Genomic DNA, 20,380 nt, shown 5'->3' on the forward strand with positions numbered 1-20,380 from the left:
TACAGCCGCGCTCTCCTCCGTCTCCCTGCTCTGACAGCTGAGACACGCTGCCGCCCGACTGAGCGGCAGCGTGTCTCACTGACACAACCTGGTGGGCCGGACCAAACGGCTTCACGGGCCGTATACGGCCCGCGGGCCGGAGGTTCCCCACCCCTGCTATAGGGGCTAGATTAGAGAAAACACTGTAAACCGAGGTTTTCATTCAGACCACGGGGGGGGGGGGGGGGGGGTAGTGTGCCCAGCTTATGAATCCATGAATGCCATGTTCGTTGAATTGTCTGGTGGTTTTACCCACATAGAAAAGTCCACATGGACAACCAATGTAATACACTACAAATCTGCCAGAGCATGTCAAGAGATGTTTGATTTTATACTTCTTTCATGAACAGGGTTGTCTGAAAGTATCCCTTATTTCTAGACAGCTGCAGGTAGTGCATCCAACACATCTGTAATTCCCTGGAGGAAGTGTTTTGGTTTGCTAGATACAAAGTTAGAGACATCTTTATGTACTACAATATCTTTCACATTTCTGCCCCTTCTGTAAGAGGGGAGTATAATTTGGTGTTTTAGCATTGGTAATGTTTTATATTCAGAAATGATCGGCCACATGTTTTTAGCTTTTTTTTTTATTATTATTATTGTGGAACTGTTTGTGGAAAAGTCTTGCGTTCACACCACCCATTTCTGGTTCTCATCTTTTCCATGTTGTAATAAGACTTCTTGAAGATCCAGTGACAAAACTCGTTGCAGTGCTTGCTGTAGAGGTTTAAATTGGTATCCTTGTTTCAGGAATTTCACCAACATTAGGTCAGTTTGGGTTATTGCCTCCATTGTATCACTGCAGATCAGAAAAATTCTAAGAAATTGGGAATATGGCAGTCCCCATTTTAGAAAAGGGGGATGATGGCTCTCTGCATGAAGGGAAGTATTCCTGTATGTTTCTTTGTAATAGACTGTGGTGTGCAGCCGATGATCTTGATCTTGATGTACCGCTACATCCAGAAAATGTTTGTTAGTGAAGCTACAACTAGATGTGAACTTGATGGAGGGGTCTGCTTGGTTAATTTGTGTCATCATCTGTATAAATGATTCTTCTGACCCCGACCACAATACAAAAATATTGCCTATATTGCGGCAAAAGACTTTTCCTGTTATCAAAGAATAGATACATAAAGATGTTGGCAAAGCTCATTGCCACGCAAGACCCCATGAGACACCAGAGGTGTGAGTATAACATTTCCCATCAAATTTGAAATAATTTCTGGATAAAGTCAATTCCAGCTTCTGGATGAAAAAAATGACATCAGGACCTGTATAATTCACATTATGTGTGAGAAATCTACACACCGCTTCAATGTCCCAGTTGTGTGCGATACTGGTACATAGACCCACCACGTCTATGGTGCACATCAAGTACCTCTCAGGCAGATGTGATAGTGATTGTAGTAAAAGTAATGCTGTGGTATCTTCAAGAATTGTATTCACCTTCTGTACCAGAGGTTGCAAAAAGAAATCAAGGTACTTTGAGACTCCATAATACAGGGAATCTGTAGCAGCGATTATGGGCCTCCCTGGCAGCTGTACTGGATTTTTGTGCAGTTTGGGAATGGTGTAAACACTCCTGTGTGAGAGCTTCCGGGGTTTCCCTTCAAATAATATCTCTGGATGCCGCGTCTGTAAGAATGTTGTCTAATTCTTTCTTGAATTTAATAATAGGATTATGTGGTAATGTCTAGTATACTCTTTCAGCCAATTGCTTGTAGATCTGTTTTATAGTCTTGTAAGTATTGTACCACTATGCCACCACCTTTGTCCGCTGGTATCCTCCCAGGTTTTTTAAGGCAGTGCATTCCGCTCTAGAGAGATTGTAAGTTTGGTCCTGTGCAGTCTGATCTGCACTTTCCACATAATTACTGATATGCAATGTAAATGTCTTAATGGTGGCATTAGTGGAGAATGGGTCAAATCAGGGCCGTAACTAGGTGTGGGCGGATGGTGCTTAGCCCACAGTGCACATGCGCTGTGGGCGCACCATCCACCCCAATTGGCCGCCGACAGCACCAACGCTCCCCCCTATAATATATAATAGTAGTACTTGTGATGCGTCCGGATCAGCTTCTTCAATGCCGTACACAGCGCTGGGCAGTCTCTCTCTGTGCTTCCCTCTGGCTCCTCCCCCTCCTCGAGTCTAGCAGCAGCATGGTGTGCAGCGCGCACATGACCATACAGCATTCAGGGGATGCGCCTCCTTCTGCTAGGGGATGCTGGGATCCGGGAGGACGACGGACTCAGTTTGAACAGACTGGCGGCATCTACAGTCCATGTACCGCTGTCAGCCCCCGCCGCCGCCATGGTCGCCTGCACTCCCAGCAGCACACCTCGCAGGGCAAGCTGTCTGCACTCCTCCTGTTCAACAGCGCTTTGCTGTTCCTTTCCTATTATAGCAGGTATGTGCCGTGCAATGATTAGCCACAGTACAGTATGTTTCCACAGTGAACCTAATATTGTATATTACAGTTTTCATTCTCTAGTCTTCTGTAAATTTGATAAAGAGAAATTTGTCATGCTGCATAATTAGCTCTTTGTTTTTGATATTTTTGCTTGCCTTAATCTACAAATATTTTGGTGACAATTGTCTAAGTAAGTTGTTTTTCTTAATTGTATGAATTCATGTTAGACAGTAGTGTACAGTAAATCTACCTGTACGGAGAAGGGAGGGGGCATATTGATCATTACTAATATGTCAGCTAATGCTGGCTACAACTAATGTTCCCTGTCTATATTGCAGTTTACACAAGTGGTATTTATCTATCAGGGCCGTGACTAGGTGTGTGCCAGTGGTGCCTTGCCTACAGCGCAAATGGCAAATGCACTGTAGGCGCACCATCTGGCAGCACCACCCACACAGACGCTTTATCTCTGTCACTCACCACCGCTGGTTACCGCCTCCTGCCACTGCAGCGCTTATGTGGTGTGCGCCAGAGGCGGAACTACCGCCAGTGCAACCAGTGCGTTGCACTGGGGCCCGCCTCTGTCCAGGGGCCAAAGCATGTAATGAGTCAAACTGACTCATTACATGCCGATGTGTGCTGCGGGCAACCGCTGCCCGCAGCACATAGCCGCCCGGAGAGGAGAGGAGCGCAGCGGCACGGGGGTAAGGAGGAGGAGGGAGGTGGAGGAGGGAGCCGCAGCAGCGCTGTGTTATTGGTTGAGGCGCTGCTGCTGCTGCCCCTCTGCTTCACTATAGGCTGTCTTCCGAGAACAGCCTAAAGTGAAGCAGAGGGGCAGCAGCAGCAGCGCCTCAACCAATAACACAGCGCTGCTGCGGCTCCCTCCTCCACCTCCCTCCTCGTCCTTCTCTCCTGCCCGGGAATCGTCAGAAGCTGCACCGAGGAGCCTGAGCCAGCGGAGAGGGTAAGTATAATTCTTCTTTCTTTCGGTCTGTCTTTCTTTCTGTCTTTCTTGGGACTGCCTGCCGCAATGTGTAAAAATGGGGAATCTGCCTGCCGCTATGTATAAAAATGGTGAATCTGCCTGCCGCTATGTGTAAAAAGGGGGAATCTGCCTGCCGCAATGTGTAAAAAGGGGGAATCTGCCTGCAGCAATGTGTATAAAGGGGGACGCTGTCTGCCGTAATGTGTAACAAGGGCACACTGTCTGCCGTAATGTGTAAAAAGTGTAGGCTGTCTGCCGTAATGTGTAAAAAGGGGGACGCTGTCTGCCGTAATGTGTAAAAAGGGGGACGCTGTCTGCCGTTATGTGTAAAAAGTGTACGCTGTCTGCCGTAATGTGTAACAAGGGCACGCTGTCTGCAGTTATGTGTAAAAAGGGGACGCTGTCTGCCGCTATGTGTAAAAAGTGCACGCTGTCTGCCGTAATGTGTAAAAAGGGGGACGCTGTCTGCCGTAATGTGTAAAAAGAGGACGCTGTCCGCCGTAAGGTGTAAAAGGGTTTCTACCTGGTGTAGTGGTGCTACTGTGCGGCGTAATTGAATAATGGAGACTACTGTGCACCGTTTTATGAATTGGTATTATTTTGTGGCCACACCCCTTCCCCACGAAGCCACGCCACTATGTATTTTTGGTGTCATTTTCTCCGTAATGTGACCGGGAACCCCAATTAGGGCACCATGCTTCGGGCACAGTGCCTCATTACCATTCCCAATTGTAGTCCACGTGGATCGGAAAGTATGTTCAAAAAATTAAGACAAAAAGTGAAAAACTCATGTCGACCTTTTTCCATGTCAACCTTATTCATGTCGACCTTTTGTCCATGTCGACCCAAGGTGTGCCGACCAATTGGTGCTGACCTAAGTGGTGTCGACCTTATTGGTGTCGACCTGGAGTCCGGATACCAAATAAATATATAGATTTTGTTGTTGCTTTCTTGGTGGGGGTGGGGGTGGAGTTGCTATGCACAGTACAGTGTGCACAGTGACAGCACCTTCTTTCTTTGCTGCTTTGACTACTCAGCTTTTAAAAAAGTTGAGTAGTCAGATGTCAGAATAAAATAATTTTTAGGTTTCAAAATATTTTTTGTGGCACACTCATCCATAGCAAAAATGTTTCTATCAGATATATAAGGGGACTGCTCCTCTCACAACAGTAAAAGATAATTAAATACTTTTTTTTTCTGGAGGGGGGAGTTGTGGTACAGGTGTATCCACCGTTATCTTGAGTAGTTTTCTGTGCCTAGTCACAACATGATTTATTAGCATAAACCCTTCAGCTATTGTTCTCAACTGCAATACAATACAGAGAACAATACAGCAGGGGATTAAGTCATTACAGCAGGGGTTAAGTCTGACTGGCCAGTCTCAGTAAATCCTATTAACCGTCAAGATAAATGTGGATACATCTGTATACTGCAAAAGGGATAAAGAAGCAGCCTAGCAGCCTGTTTTTTGTTCTAGTACACAATGCATCAATGTCTCAGACTCTTTCTCTCCCTGTCTGTATCATTCTGTATCTCTGTCTAACATTGCATATGTCACTGTCCCTGTCTCACACTGCAGGGCTACACCCAGGAGCAGATCTTGGTGCGGGCAAGCAGTGCCTTCGCCCGGGGCGCTGCGGCCTGGGGGCGCGGCCGCAGGCACCGCCGCCTGCCCGCACCCTGATCCCCAGCGGATGCCGTGGGTTGTGTGGGTGTCCGCTACAGCCGGCTCCAGGGACCGACACTAGAGGTCAGTATTGACCTCTAGTGTCTGTGCGGCGCTGCTATGGGAGAGACGTCATGACGTCTCTACCATGGAGAAGAGTGTCACAACTGAGGGCCTGAGCTGACGGGAGGCAGCCTCAGTTGTAGGGGCTGAGATGTACCGGAACCTGGGAGGTTGTATCAGACCCCTGGACATGTAAGTAACATGAATAATAACTGCCCGAAGGCGTGACCACGACAACTTGGATAAAAGTCAATGATGTTTATTATGACAACTCCGCAACACAGCAGCAGTAAAAGAAAACGTAAAAGTCAGCAAAGAATAAATACAGTTCCTGGGTACTACAGGATGGCAGGAGCCACAGGGCACTGGTAGTGTGAGATAGTTCTTATGATCTTCTAGATGGAAAGTCCTTACCAGGCCCGACTGTAGCAATGGAGATAACCCAGGATTGTGCCAGCTGGTGTTCCAGGAAAAGCTGGGTTGCTGAAGATAAAACAGCTGCTGTGGATACTGGCTGGAACCAGACTGTTGTTAGCACGGAGTGGATACTGGCTGGAACCAGTTAAATAATAAATGAACTTGGGAGCGATGAAATATGAACTGAAATGTAGAACTTGAGAGCGGAGAAATAATAATACCGGTGGAGAGTGGTAAAGTGTAGAAAGGACACCGGCCCTTTAAGGGAAGCTGTACTCTGCTGGAAGCTGAGCTGGAAGCAGGTAATGTTGTAGCTGGAAACAGATGAATCCACAATGGATTGGAGAGTCAGGCTACACCGCAGGTGGAATGCTGGTGCGGGTCTCTATGGTGGAAGTCTTGAGACAGGAGCTGGAACCTGGAAGACAATCACAGGAGAGAGACAAACAGGAACTAGGTTTGACAACCAAAGCACTGACGCCTTCCTTGCTCAGGCACAGTGTATTTATACCTGCAGCAAGGAAGGGATTGGCTAGGCAATTATGCAGATTAACAATACTGACAACAGATTGGAGGAAATGATCAGCTGACAGAATCCAAGATGGCTGCGCCCATGCAGACACTTGGAGGGAAGTTTGGTTTGTAATCCATGTGGTAATGAAAACAGTAATGGCGGCGCCGGCCACTGGAGACAGGAGACGCCAGGCTGACAAGTGCACATCCAACCACGCGGACACAGCGGAGGCCGCGGCTGACGTAATCGCCACTCTGACACTCTGCATGCAGAAGCTCAGGGACGGCGGCGGAGGCCGCGGGAGACGCCATGCCAGATGTAATAAGGCGTTACTGTGACAGCGTCTCAGAGAGACAGGAGAGGATGCAGGAATGTGAACATTAGGATAACAGATGGGATCCGGTCCTGGAGCGCTGAGCCAGCCTTAGGAGGCATCTGATGGGTAAGAAATGGCGTCCAGATACCCGGATCGTGACAGCACCCCCCCCTTTAGGAGTGGCCCCAGGACACTTCTTTTGCTTTTGAGGAAACTTGGAATGGAATCTCCGGACCAAGGCAGGAGCATGGACATCAGAAGCATTGGTCCATGAACGTTCCTCAGGGCCGTAACCCTTCCAGTCAATAAGATACTGTAGTTGACCGTAACGGTGACGTGAGTCCAGGATCTTGGCCACTTCATACTCAACGCCTCGTTGAGTTTGGACTTTCGGAGTTGGAGGAAGTGAGGAATGAAACCGATTCAAGATCAGCGGTTTCAACAGGGAAACATGGAATGTCCTGGGTATTTTTAAGAAGGGAGGCAACTGGAGTCTGTAAGCAACAGGATTGATGACTTGTTCAATCTTGAAAGGACCGATATAGCGAGGTGCAAACTTCATACTGGGAACTCTTAACCTCAAATTCTTCGTGGATAACCATACCTGATCACCCACCTTGAGAGCAGGAACTGCTCGACGCTTCTTATCCGCAAACTTCTTGTACCTGAACGATGCCTTGAGCAGAGCTGATCGTACGCTCTTCCAGATATTGGCAAACTGATGCAAGGTGATATCCACTGCGGGAACAGAAGTTCCTGGAAGCGGTTGGAACTCAGGAACTTTAGGGTGGAATCCAAAGTTAGTGAAGAATGGTGTTGAAGCAGATGAAGAATGATACTGGTTGTTATGACAGAACTCGGCCCAGGGAAGTAATTGAACCCAGTCATCTTGAGAGGATGACACATAGATGCGGAGGAAGGCCTCCAAGTCCTGATTCACCCTCTCGGTTTGACCATTGGTCTGAGGATGGTAAGGCGTGGAAAACTTTAGCTTGACTTGGAGGACTTGACATAAACTTTGCCAGAATTTGGCTGTGAATTGAACTCCTCGATCTGAGATAATTTCTTCAGGAAGACCGTGGAGTCGGAAGATCTCTTGTATGAATACTTGAGCCAACTTGGAAGCTGACGGAAGACCGGTGAGAGGAATGAAGTGTGCCATCTTGGTGAACCGGTCAACTACCACCCAGATGGTATTGAACTTGTTGCACATGGGTAAGTCTGTAATGAAATCCATCGACAAGTGGGTCCATGGTCGACGGGGAACGGATAGTGGAACCAGTTGCCCCGCAGGCGACTGGCGGGATACTTTATGTTGGGCACACTTTGGGCAAGATGCAATAAACTCCAAGACGTCCTTTTTCAGAGTTGGCCACCAATAGGACCTAGAGATAAACTCCAGGGTTTTTTGGATACCTGTATGTCCGGCAAAACGGGAAGCATGGGCCCAATGCATGAGCTTCTTCCTTAGCATCGGCTTCACAAAACTTTTCCCTGATGGGGGCGTAGAGTCCATCCCTACCGTGGAGAATGCCAACGGATTTATAATAGGATGCTTGTCTGAAGACTCTGACTCATTTTCTTGCTCCCATGAGCGGGAAAGGGCATCGGCCTTGCGATTCTGAGAGCCCGGACAGAACTGGAGTTTAAAGTGGAACCTGGAAAAGAAAAGTGCCCATCTGGCCTTACGAGGGTTGAGACATTGTGCGCCCTTCAGGTATAAAAGGTTCTTGTGGTCTGTAAGTATGGTGATTGAATGAGAAGCTCCCTCCAACAGATACCTCCACTCTTCTAGAGCGAGCTTGATGGCTAGCAACTCCTGGTCGCCAATGGCATAGTTGCGCTCAGCTGGGGAGAACTTCCGGGAGAAGAAACTGCAAGGGTGTAAATGGCCATCTTTAGCCCTCTGAGATAACACCGCTCCTACTCCAACGGAGGAGGCATCCACCTCTAAGATGAAAGGAGAGTCGATGTCAGGCTGTTTCAGAACAGGCGCAGAGATGAACCTTTGTTTTAAAAGATGAAATGCTTGCATGGCTTCTTCAGACCACTTGGACGGGTTAGCACCCTTCTTAGTGAAAGCAGTAATAGGTGCCACAATGGTGGAAAAGTCTCGTATAAACTTTCGGTAATAGTTGGCGAACCCTAAGAACCTCTGGACCCCTTTGAGGGTTAAGGGTACCGGCCAATTTTGGATTGCTTGTAGTTTCTCAGGATCCATCTCTAGTCCGGAACCGGACACAATGTACCCTAGAAACGGAATGGACTTGACTTCAAAGACGCATTTTTCTAATTTGCAATAGAGATGATTGACACGGAGACGGGACAGAACCTCTTTAACCCAAAAACGATGTTCCTCTAAATCGTTGGCAAAAATGAGGATATCGTCTAGATAGACCACGACATGACGGTATAGAATGTCTCTGAAGATCTCATTGACAAAATGCTGGAAGACAGCTGGAGCATTGCTCAATCCGAAGGGCATGACGAGGTACTCATAATGTCCGTCACGGGTGTTAAAGGCGGTCTTCCACTCGTCACCCTCACGGATCAGGATGAGATTGTATGCACCTCGCAAGTCCAGCTTTGTAAAGATGGTAGCTCCGCTAACTCTGTCAAAGAGCTCAGTAATCAGGGGTAAAGGATAACGGTTCTTGATGGTAATGTCGTTCAAACCTCTGTAGTCGATGCACGGCCGCAGACCACCATCTTTCTTTTTTACAAAAAAGAAGCCTGCGCCGGCTGGAGAAGAAGAAGGTCGAATGAACCCCTTTGCTAGGTTCTCTTTAATATATTCCTCCATAGAATGCGTCTCAGGCAGAGACAACGGATAAGTTCGGCCTCGAGGTGGAACCTTCCCTGGAACGAGATCAATCGGACAGTCCCATTCTCTATGAGGAGGAAGGATATCAGCAGAAGCTTTACTGAACACATCCGTGAAATCTTGATATGGAGGAGGTGGAACATCAGACGACCTGGGGGAGGAAGAACAGACAGGCAATACTTTAAACAAACATGTCTCAGCACAGGAGGAACCCCATGCCAGGATTTGCGTAGTCGTCCAATCAATTGTAGGATTGTGAAGACGGAGCCATGGAAGGCCCAGGACCACAGGATGTGTGGCTCTTGGAATCACTAAAAAAGAAATAAGTTCGGAATGAAGAACTCCCACTCTCAGACGAACTGGTAGAGTCCTTAAAGAAATGACTGCATCAAAAATTTTGCTGCCATCCACGGCAGTTAAAGAAATGGACGAAGGAAGTCTCTCGGTGGGTAGGGACCACCGTTTAACATAGGCTTCGGTAATAAAGTTCCCAGCTGCTCCGGAATCAAGGAGGGCAATGACGTTCCGATAACGTTGAGCAACTTGAAGCGAGACTGGGAGATTACAATCTTGAGGAGATGGAGAGGAGATCATTACTCCTAGCCGGCCCTCTCCTTGGCGAGCTAGGATTTGGAGTTTCCCGGACGTTTGGGACAGGCATTAATGGTGTGAGACGGAGCTGCACAATAGAGACAGAGAAACTCGGAGAGACGTCTTCGGCGCTCAGCAGGAGTTAAACGGGAACGGCCAAGTTGCATGGGCTCATCTTTAGATGGTGACAGTTGACGAGGAGGAGGAGCAGAAGATTTTGGAGCAGATGATCTTCCACGCTCAGTTGCTCTCTCTCTGAAACGTAAATCAACTTTCGTGCAGAGTGAGATTAGCTCATCTAACTTAGAAGGTAAGTCTCTGGTAGCTAACTCATCTTTAATACGCTCAGATAAGCCATGCCAGAATGCAGCATACAGGGCCTCGTCGTTCCATGCCAGTTCGGATGCCAGGATCTGGAACTGTATCAGATATTGTCCTACAGTACGTGACCCCTGGCGTAAACGGAGAATCTCGGATGAAGCTGAGGTTACCCGGCCTGGCTCGTCGAAGATGCGCCTGAATGTTGACACGAAGGCAGTGTAGGAAGATAGCAGGGTGTCGGACCTCTCCCATAACGGTGATGCCCAATCAAGGGCTGAGCCACTGAGAAGAGAAATAATGTAGGCAATTTTTGTACGGTCACTGGGAAAATTGCCAGGTTGTAGCTCAAACTGAATCTCACACTGGTTGAGAAATCCCCTGCAGAATCTTGGAGATCCGTCAAATTTTGCTGGCGTTGGAAGATGAAGACGTGGAGCAGAAATGGGTAAGGTGGGTGGGGTTATAGCTGGAGTCACTGTGGTTGACGCACCAGACGCGCCTGATCCATGGAGAGTTGTCTGAATCCCATCCAGCCGAGTAGAGAGATCCTGGAGACAGCGGATGATGTGGCCCTGTGCAGCCTCCTGATGTTCTAGTCGGGCTGCCAGTTCTTGCATCGGCCTGGCCGCTTGATCCTGGTCTCCGGCTGGATTCATTAGGTCAGTGCTTACTGTCGCAACTGAGGGCCTGAGCTGACGGGAGGCAGCCTCAGTTGTAGGGGCTGAGATGTACCGGAACCTGGGAGGTTGTATCAGACCCCTGGACATGTAAGTAACATGAATAATAACTGCCCGAAGGCGTGACCACGACAACTTGGATAAAAGTCAATGATGTTTATTATGACAACTCCGCAACACAGCAGCAGTAAAAGAAAACGTAAAAGTCAGCAAAGAATAAATACAGTTCCTGGGTACTACAGGATGGCAGGAGCCACAGGGCACTGGTAGTGTGAGATAGTTCTTATGATCTTCTAGATGGAAAGTCCTTACCAGGCCCGACTGTAGCAATGGAGATAACCCAGGATTGTGCCAGCTGGTGTTCCAGGAAAAGCTGGGTTGCTGAAGATAAAACAGCTGCTGTGGATACTGGCTGGAACCAGACTGTTGTTAGCACGGAGTGGATACTGGCTGGAACCAGTTAAATAATAAATGAACTTGGGAGCGATGAAATATGAACTGAAATGTAGAACTTGAGAGCGGAGAAATAATAATACCGGTGGAGAGTGGTAAAGTGTAGAAAGGACACCGGCCCTTTAAGGGAAGCTGTACTCTGCTGGAAGCTGAGCTGGAAGCAGGTAATGTTGTAGCTGGAAACAGATGAATCCACAATGGATTGGAGAGTCAGGCTACACCGCAGGTGGAATGCTGGTGCGGGTCTCTATGGTGGAAGTCTTGAGACAGGAGCTGGAACCTGGAAGACAATCACAGGAGAGAGACAAACAGGAACTAGGTTTGACAACCAAAGCACTGACGCCTTCCTTGCTCAGGCACAGTGTATTTATACCTGCAGCAAGGAAGGGATTGGCTAGGCAATTATGCAGATTAACAATACTGACAACAGATTGGAGGAAATGATCAGCTGACAGAATCCAAGATGGCTGCGCCCATGCAGACACTTGGAGGGAAGTTTGGTTTGTAATCCATGTGGTAATGAAAACAGTAATGGCGGCGCCGGCCACTGGAGACAGGAGATGCCAGGCTGACAAGTGCACATCCAACCACGCGGACACAGCGGAGGCCGCGGCTGACGTAATCGCCACTCTGACACTCTGCATGCAGAAGCTCAGGGACGGCGGCGGAGGCCGCGGGAGACGCCATGCCAGATGTAATAAGGCGTTACTGTGACAGCGTCTCAGAGAGACAGGAGAAGATGCAGGAATGTGAACATTAGGATAACAGATGGGATCCGGTCCTGGAGCGCTGAGCCAGCCTTAGGAGGCATCTGATGGGTAAGAAATGGCGTCCAGATACCCGGATCGTGACAAAGAGCCAGCGGCCAGACGGAGCAGCAGCAGTGATCGGGAAGCAGGAGCTGGGCAGTGGTAAGTATTGTTTTTTTTTATTTTTGTGTTTGTGTGTGTGTGCACAACTACTGGGGGCAAAGAAAGAGGGGGCACAACTGCTGGGGGCAAAGAAACGGAGCACAACTACTGAGAGCAAAGAAAGAGGGGACATAACTGCTGGGGGCAAAGAAACAGGGCACAACTACTGGGGGCAAAGAAAGAGGGGGCACAACTACTGGGGGCAAAGAAAGAGGGGGCACAACTGCTGGGGGCAGGGACATGCAGTCAGGGGAGGCAGTGCCTCCACTGTCATTAATGATTAAGATAATACAAAGAAGATGCATATGACACATATTCTGTGTCATATGTATCTTCTTAATATTATTCTTTGCATTACTGTTTTCTTTCTGTGTTTGGGAGGCACCGATCGTGGTGCCTCCCGTTGTCACTGGGGAAAGTATGGGGAGCGGGGGGCGGGCACGGGTGGGGACTGGCCATGGGCTGTAAAAGCCCATTGAAAATATATGGGAAAGCAGCACCATTAGTGGTGCCGCTTTCATACAGGGACGTGCTTTCAACCTATGAAAGCACGTCCCTGTCAGTGAGGCCACAGTGATTGGCCAGCGGATTCGTCACTGGATCCGCTGTCAATCACTGTGTGGGCGACGCTGGCGGAGGAGGTGCGGGCGGCTGGATGCGGCGATTGGTGCGGGCAGCGGTTGTGCGGGCGGCGGCGGTGCGGGTGGCGGGTTGCGGCGGCGGTGGAAATTTACCTTTATCCTGCAGAGTTTGGCAGCGGAGCGGTTCCAGTTTCAAAAATGGCGCCTCAGCGTCATTTTTTAAATTCAAGATGGCCGCCGCGAGCCAATCACGGCTCGCCGCATCATCGCCCGCCCCCTCCGGCTGACTTATATAAGTCAGCGCGAGGCGGAGGAGAGTCAGTCCGACGGCGGAGGAGGAGCAGTGAAGAGCTCCTGAAGAAAGAAGACGCCGGAAGTCCTGGCTGGGCGGCGGCTATGCAAAAGAGCTTAGCAGCCGCCGCCCACCAGGTGAAGACGCTGGAAGCCCTGGGGGGGTGGCGCCCCCCAGGTGAAGACGCCGGAAGCCCTGGGAAGGCGGCGGCCACGCAAAAGAGCTTAAAGGCCGCCGCCCCCAGGTGAAGACCCAGTTTAATAAAGCTTATTTTCAAGACGTGTGGTGTTTTATTTTAATATTTTCTTTACAGGTGGACTACAGGTGCCAGCGGGCCCTTTATGTCCGGGCATGCTGGCACTTGTGGTTCTGCAAGTGCCAGCATGCTGGGGCAGGCTTGCTGGGGCCTGTAGGCTACCTGTAAAGAACAATATTACTATTCTTTGCAGGTGGACTACGGGTGCCAGCAGGCCCTTTATGTCCGGGTATGCTGGTACTTGTGGTTCTCCCAAGTGCCAGCATGCTGGGGCAGGCTTGCTGGGACCTGTAGGCCACCTGTAAAGAACAATATTAACACACAATGAACCCCGCGCCCACCGCCACCAGGGGTGCAGGGCATAGCACTGGGCTATCAGCCCAGTGCTGGTTATTGCTCGGGAGGGGGGACCCCATTTTTACTTTTTGGGGTTCACACTTTCTGAGGAATTCCAACCCTGGGCTGACTGGCTGGGGGGGCAGATAAATGCTATGGCAGGGGGACACCACACTGAGTGTCTCCCCTGCTATGGCATTACTCCCCCTGGCTGGTTCTGCCTAGTGCTGGTTTTACTGATGTGTTGGGGGACCACACTTTTTTTTTTTCGGGGGGGGGGGGGGGTGTTAGCTGCCAGTGCCTCCCCAACCAGTGACCTCACCGCACGTCACTGACTGGGGGCAAAGAAAGGGGGCACAACTACTGGGGGCAAAGAAAGAGGGGGCAAAACTACTGGGGGCAAAGAAAAGGGGCACAACTACTGAGTGCCAAGAAACGGGGACCAACTACTGGGTGCAAAGCAACAGGGGGCAAAGCAACAGGGGGCACAACTACTGGGGGCAAATCAACTGGGGCACAACTATATGGGGCAAATCTGGGGGCACAGCTACTGGGAGCATAACTGGCCACGCCCCTCTCCTATGAGGCCACACCCCTATTTTTGTGTGCGTACAAACTGTTTTGGCGCGGGTGGTGCCAGTGGAAACTTTCGCACTGGGTGCCACAAGGTGTAGAACCGGCCCTGGCTACACCCCTATGCTTCTAACCAGAAGGCAACCTCTCCTCACAATTCCTTTTGAAGGAAAATGAAAATGTACACATTGTCTTGTTTTGAGATCCAACTTTGCCGTCACAACAGAGCTATGACTCGGTACCCTGAAATTTGGTTGTGTCGAATCCTCTGAGTCCGAACTGCTCATGCCTAGGTATATTTAAATGAGCCAATAATAGATCAGTACATCTACTGTACTAAAAAAAAAACCCATATTAAAGCAACAGAAAATGTTACATATGATAAGGATTTACACCGCATCTCCTTGACATCCATGTAGATTCTACTCAGTCAGCTGCTCTGCTAAGTGCTAACATATACAGTACTGTTGTACATATGATACAAGTAGTTAACAATCTACAGCAAATACATGGATACAAATTTCAGTTCTCACATACACCCACATAGAAGCACACAAAGTATCACTTCCAGTGGTGAAACAAGCTGCCACTACATAAGAAACAGCTACAAGAATTACTGTTAGTTTCTGCCTGTTACAGGATGGGAAACAAGTGAAATCACTGCATAAACTGCCAGACTAAAGGTGCATACACACGGGGCGGTTTTGCCCAGCTTGTATGCACAGCGATGATGTTTACATCGCTGGCAGGAAAAACACTCATTACATACACACTGAGTGATTTTCACCCGGCCCAGCGATGTTTACGGGGGGTAGGGGGGGGGGGACCACTTTCCACAGTAGGAGTCTGTGGAAAGTGGTTCACTCGGCTATTCAAACAGCCCGACGGATGGCAGCAGCTGGCGATGATGCGGGAGCGCGCATCAGCACTCACCACTTGGCCATACACAGGGCAGTCGAGAGCCCGGCTGGGCCCAGGTACTTTTCAGGGGATGTGGCCTAATCACGGGAGGTGTGGTCATGCACCCTTTGAAAAAAATGCTGAAAAAAATGGTATTTTAAGCACCTCCATGGCCACACTGCAGCCCACCACACAGCAGCAAGTGCTGGGCTGAGGAGAAGAGCTGCAGCTGGTGCTGTCAGGTAAGGGAAGGTGGCCCAGCCCCCTCTGGGCCCTCACTGAGCCCCTCCATCAGACCTGGACCCAGGTAATTTGTACCCTCTTCCCCTCCTCTCTCGGCACCACTGGCCGAGTTTCAGCTTAAAGTAGCTCAAAATGCCAAAAGTGAGCTACATTGAGCTCAAAATCGGTTAGTGTATATGGGCCTTAAAACCTCAATGGAGTCTATGTCATTTGCTGGTTCCTCCTCCCTCAACCTTTCCCCACAAAACACACGCACACACACTCACACATGCCACATACACACAAGTATAAAATGCTGGGCCTGATTCAGTGGTACAGGCAGGGCCGTAACTAGGTGTGTGCGGAGGGGGCACCGCATATAGCGCTGCAGGGTAAGGGGCGCTGTTGGCGGCACTTGTCAGTTATTTGTTTTAATTACTTTCACTTGCAGCTTCCCCTCTTTTTGTAGCCCAGCATCTCCTGACCGCCGCTGTCTCCTACCCTGACCCCTTCTGTCACTAATACCTATACGACATTAATGAACTCAACTTGAGATTTCTTTGTTATTCAGTCGCACTGTCCTTTATTACATTTTAAGATGCTGACATACCCAGGATTCTAACCCATTTCCTGTGGCAATTTATTCATTGAGCTATCTGTCTTTGCATAGTAAGGTAGATAATTCTAACTATGTGAAGCTTACCTTGTACTTTGTGAAAAAATTATCAGCATTGCGGCTAAGCTGATCTATGTAGTGTGTCTCTGGAAGAGATTGGATGTGTGGCTACACACTACATAGATCTGCTCAATTGCAGTGCTGATTAGTTATTTATAAAAAGTACCAGTAGCTTCATATGGTGTTCACAGTTTTTATGCAGAATCAAATAGCTCAGTGAGTAGGGTGTTTGATTAGAATTCAACACGTTATAGGTTTGAATCCTGGGTATGGCAGTATATTGAAATGTGTTATTTAATAAAGGGTATTGTAACTGAATAACATTGAGCTCTCAAGTTAAGTGCATGAATGTGGTATAAAGAAGATTTGTGCCCAAATCCATTTTCTTGCAGTGGTCTATAAATATGTGTGTATTATAAAAATGTGGGAAGGGGCATCATAGCATGTGCTTTCTCTGGGATCAATTGTGTCATGCCCCTTCCCCACGAGGCATTCGCCTTATGTCCCTATTGGAAAAATGAGGGGGGGGGGGGGGGGGCGCAAATTCTCTCTCTGGCACAGGGCACCAAAAAGCCTAGTTACGGCTCTGGGTACAGGCAAGGGCGGCATCAGACAGAAGCAGCTGATATTTTCAGTCTGTGCAAATGTTCGAGCCACACTGCACGTGTGTCCTGATGGGTACCGCTCTGAGACACTGATCAAAAATTGCATGCAGATCCATGCAATTTTGCTTGGTGTTTCTGGGTGGTGACTGGGAGAGGTGGCTAGGCATATCATGGTCAGCGACCTATGCAGGCATGCCCAGATGGACTGTGCCTTCATAGGTCTGGTGCAATGTCTGATGGGGAGTCAGATTAGCACCAAAGCTTGTGGACATCACAGTAGGGAGCCCAGAGGCTGTGGGATATGCATATCTATAATGGGTGCTATGTGTGTGGTGCACATTGGGCCCAGGGTCCAGGGGGGCCCACACTGCACCCTGCACCCATATACTTGTACTTATCCTACCAGTGTTCCACAGTGGCAGCAGACATAAATCACATAAAAGTGGCCGCCGCAGCCATTTTACCAGTGATTTGCGCATGCACAGTAGAGATGTCTCACGGGATCAAGGTGCAGGCTCCATGTTCCCGGACATCTACACATGCACAGTAGACTCTGGCATAAAGACATAGGCCCTCATTTCGAGTTGAACGCTCGCTAGCTACTTTTTGCAGCCGTGCAAACATATAGTCGCCGCCCACGGGGGAGTGTATTTTTGCAAGTGTGCGATCGCATGTGGAGCTGAGCAGTACGATAAAGTTTTTTGCAGTTTCTGAATAGGTCTGAACTTAATCAGCCCTTGCAATCACTTCAGCCTGTCCGGTCCCGGAATTGACGTCAGACACCCGCCCTGCAAACGCCTGGACACACCTGCGTTTTCCCTACCACTCCCAGAAAACAATCAGTTGACACCCATAAACGCATTCTTCCTGTCAATCTCCTTGCGATCGGTTGTGCAAATGGATTTGTCGCTAGAATCATTGCACAGCAATGATGCTGTTTGTAGCCGTACGGCGTGCATGCACAGTAGTAACCTGATCGCTGTGCTGTGAAAATCAGCAGCGTGCGATCAACTCGGAATGAGGGCCATAGTCTGCACACTGCCAGAGAGGAGGGGGTATGCATGCGGGCCCTCTCCTCTCATAAAATACCCCCTGGCTGCAGCATTAGTTTACAGAAGCAGCCACGTCGTGGCTGCATCTGTGTCCACCGCTGAATCAGTCCGATAGATAGATAGATAGATAGATAGATAGATAGATAGATAGATAGATAGATAGATAGATAGATAGATAGATAGATAGATAGATACTTGGTGGTAGGAATGCTGGACTCAATAACAGTGATATATACAGTATAGTATTATATGAGAGAGACCTTTCTGTCTCTGAAGATACAATAAGAGTGAGTATTTAAGAGTTAACATCTATTAATACCAATAACCCATAATGCACAGTGCATTTTACTAGTTTGCCTTGTGCGGCTGGAGGCGTTGATCGCAAGAAAAGATGTACAGCTGGTTGTAGGGCGTAAGGAAGAAATTTTGGGACAGCTTCAGATTTCTTTTGTGTATTTACAGGAAGCAACTGGCATCTATAGCCAAAGTATACTAGGAGGCAGATCCTTCTCCTTCTGTTTAACATGTGCTGAGAATACAATGGCTTTTCTAGAAAACACAGAAATGGACATTTTTCAATGTAGACTCAAATGAGGTAATAAATAACATCCTACTGAAAACGTTTCATTTATTTGTATAAAAAAAATTGCAAATGTTTTTGAATTGTATGATTATGCAGAAAATATTTTCCTTACTTTTTCTTGGGCTACCCTTATCTGTCCATCCATACATGGATTAAGCACTGAGTCCACCTGCATTGTAAGTATATGCTTGAGTACATTATAGAATGCGTTCTCAGAAATAGATCAGAGTAGAATTACCCGTTTTTTGTATGTCTATTTATCAACTTTAATTTGTCGTTTACAAATATGGGTCTCTTCCAAATTTAGGATTGTATGATTTGTGAGTTACATGTGTTATACATATGAATATATGCATGACTGTTATATACAATTGAAGATTTTAGTGAAACTTAAAAAAAAAAAATACAGAACATATATAGTACTTTTATATAGATACCTTTATTGATTTGTACCTGCATTGCCATACCATAGTTTCCATACATGAACTTACATCGTAATACATACCATATACCAGTGGTCAGGATGCTGGCAGTCACATGAGCAACCATGACATCCTAACATTGAAGATCCGAACATCGGAAAGGGAAAGTATTTCTACCCCAATCCCCCATTAACTCTAACCCTCTGCAGGTGTCAGCTATGGTTAAGCCTTAGGGGATGGCAGCTAGGGCTAACCTCCCCTAGTGCTTAACCCTAACCCGTCCTAGTGCCTAACCTGTCCCCTCCCTCTCCCCCTTGGCCCTATCCTGTACCCCAATACTCACCTTCGGGATATCGGCTGTTAGTGATCTGGTGCCAGTGTCCTGAGTGGTGTTTGGATTCTGGGGTGTAGTATGGTATGCCGGCGGGCGGGCTCCCGGCGACCAGTATACCGGTGCCGGGAGCCCGACCGCCGGCATACCGACAGCGAGCGCAAATGAGCCCCTTGCGGGCTCGCTGCACTCGCCATGCTGCGGGCACGGTGGCGCGCTACGCACGCCACGCTATTTATTCTCCCTCCAGGGGGTTGTGGACCCCCACGAAAAAGAATATATGTTGGTACGCCGCATGTCGGGATTCCGGTGCCGGTATACTGTGCGCCGGAATCCCGACATTCGGCAACCTGAAGACCACCCGGGATTCTGATGTTGGTCACATGATCGCCAGTATCCCGACAGCTGAGATGCTAAAAGAATCCAGTTACATCTAAGCATCCCTACAAGAGGATAAATAGGTCTATTTAACATCAAAATATTTTTAATTGCATTCAATATAGTCTAATATTACAGTATACTGAAAATCATATGTGTCCCTTTCTATGGTTCCAAAAATGATATACATCAAGGGGCTGTTGCAGCCTGGACCACAAAATGAATGCCATTTATATCAGTGGCATATTTTTGCACATGTTCTGGGCAAGGCACAACCCAATATGCATCTCTCTCTGTGTTGCCAGCACACTGTATATCTACATACTGTATACACACATACATTATATATATATATATATATATATAGACGTATACACAAAAGCCCTCACTCGCTCACCCACTGACTGACTGACTGGTCACTAAATCTCTTACTTCTGGATATATTAGGAAGCTGAAATGCAACATAGGTATTCTGCAGGTAGGAATTAGAAAAAATACATTGTTTGAATTTTAAAAAACTCCCCTAAGGGGATGAAAGGGGGGTTGTCATAATGAGGTCATTACCGTTGTGTGGCTTGCGTTGCGTGAATGATAACGCCGAAATGGACAATCATATCAAAGTTTGGATTGCACCTCCACTGTGCAGAATTTAATAAACTACAAAAATGGTCCTGTCACTTTTTACCATATCTGTTATGGGTGCTCCTCGGGTAACGCCAAGAACCATAGATTAATATTTACTTACATTAAGACGTCTCAAATTTACATCTCTATAGATTTACCAAATTTTTAAAACTTTTATATTTACAACCGTGGAAATCAGAAACTCCCATGTGAAGAACAGTTAGTTCCACATAATGCGAAGAACATAAGTAGTGTATATAAGCCGATATGCTGAGCAGTGCATACAGCCAAAGCAGCAATAGTAATATACAGTATGCACCATATTTCAGATATGCTAAAATGTAAATACACCGACATCCTA

The 20,380-nt window shown here is 47.9% G+C and overlaps 1 long non-coding RNA gene across 1 annotated transcript in view; it reads right to left on the reverse strand.

Annotated features, from left to right (window-relative positions):
• The window catches only part of LOC134956828 (uncharacterized), a 46,749-nt gene extending 44,387 nt beyond the window's left edge, over positions 1-2,362 (reverse strand). The window contains exon 1 of the long non-coding RNA XR_010186214.1: positions 2,096-2,362. This is a non-coding gene — a long non-coding RNA (uncharacterized LOC134956828). The remainder of the gene's footprint in view (positions 1-2,095) is intronic.
• Between the last annotated feature and the right edge of the window lie 18,018 nt (positions 2,363-20,380).

Source organism: Pseudophryne corroboree, chromosome 9 (genome assembly GCF_028390025.1).
Source record: "Pseudophryne corroboree isolate aPseCor3 chromosome 9, aPseCor3.hap2, whole genome shotgun sequence".
Classification (NCBI taxonomy): domain Eukaryota; kingdom Metazoa; phylum Chordata; class Amphibia; order Anura; family Myobatrachidae; genus Pseudophryne; species Pseudophryne corroboree.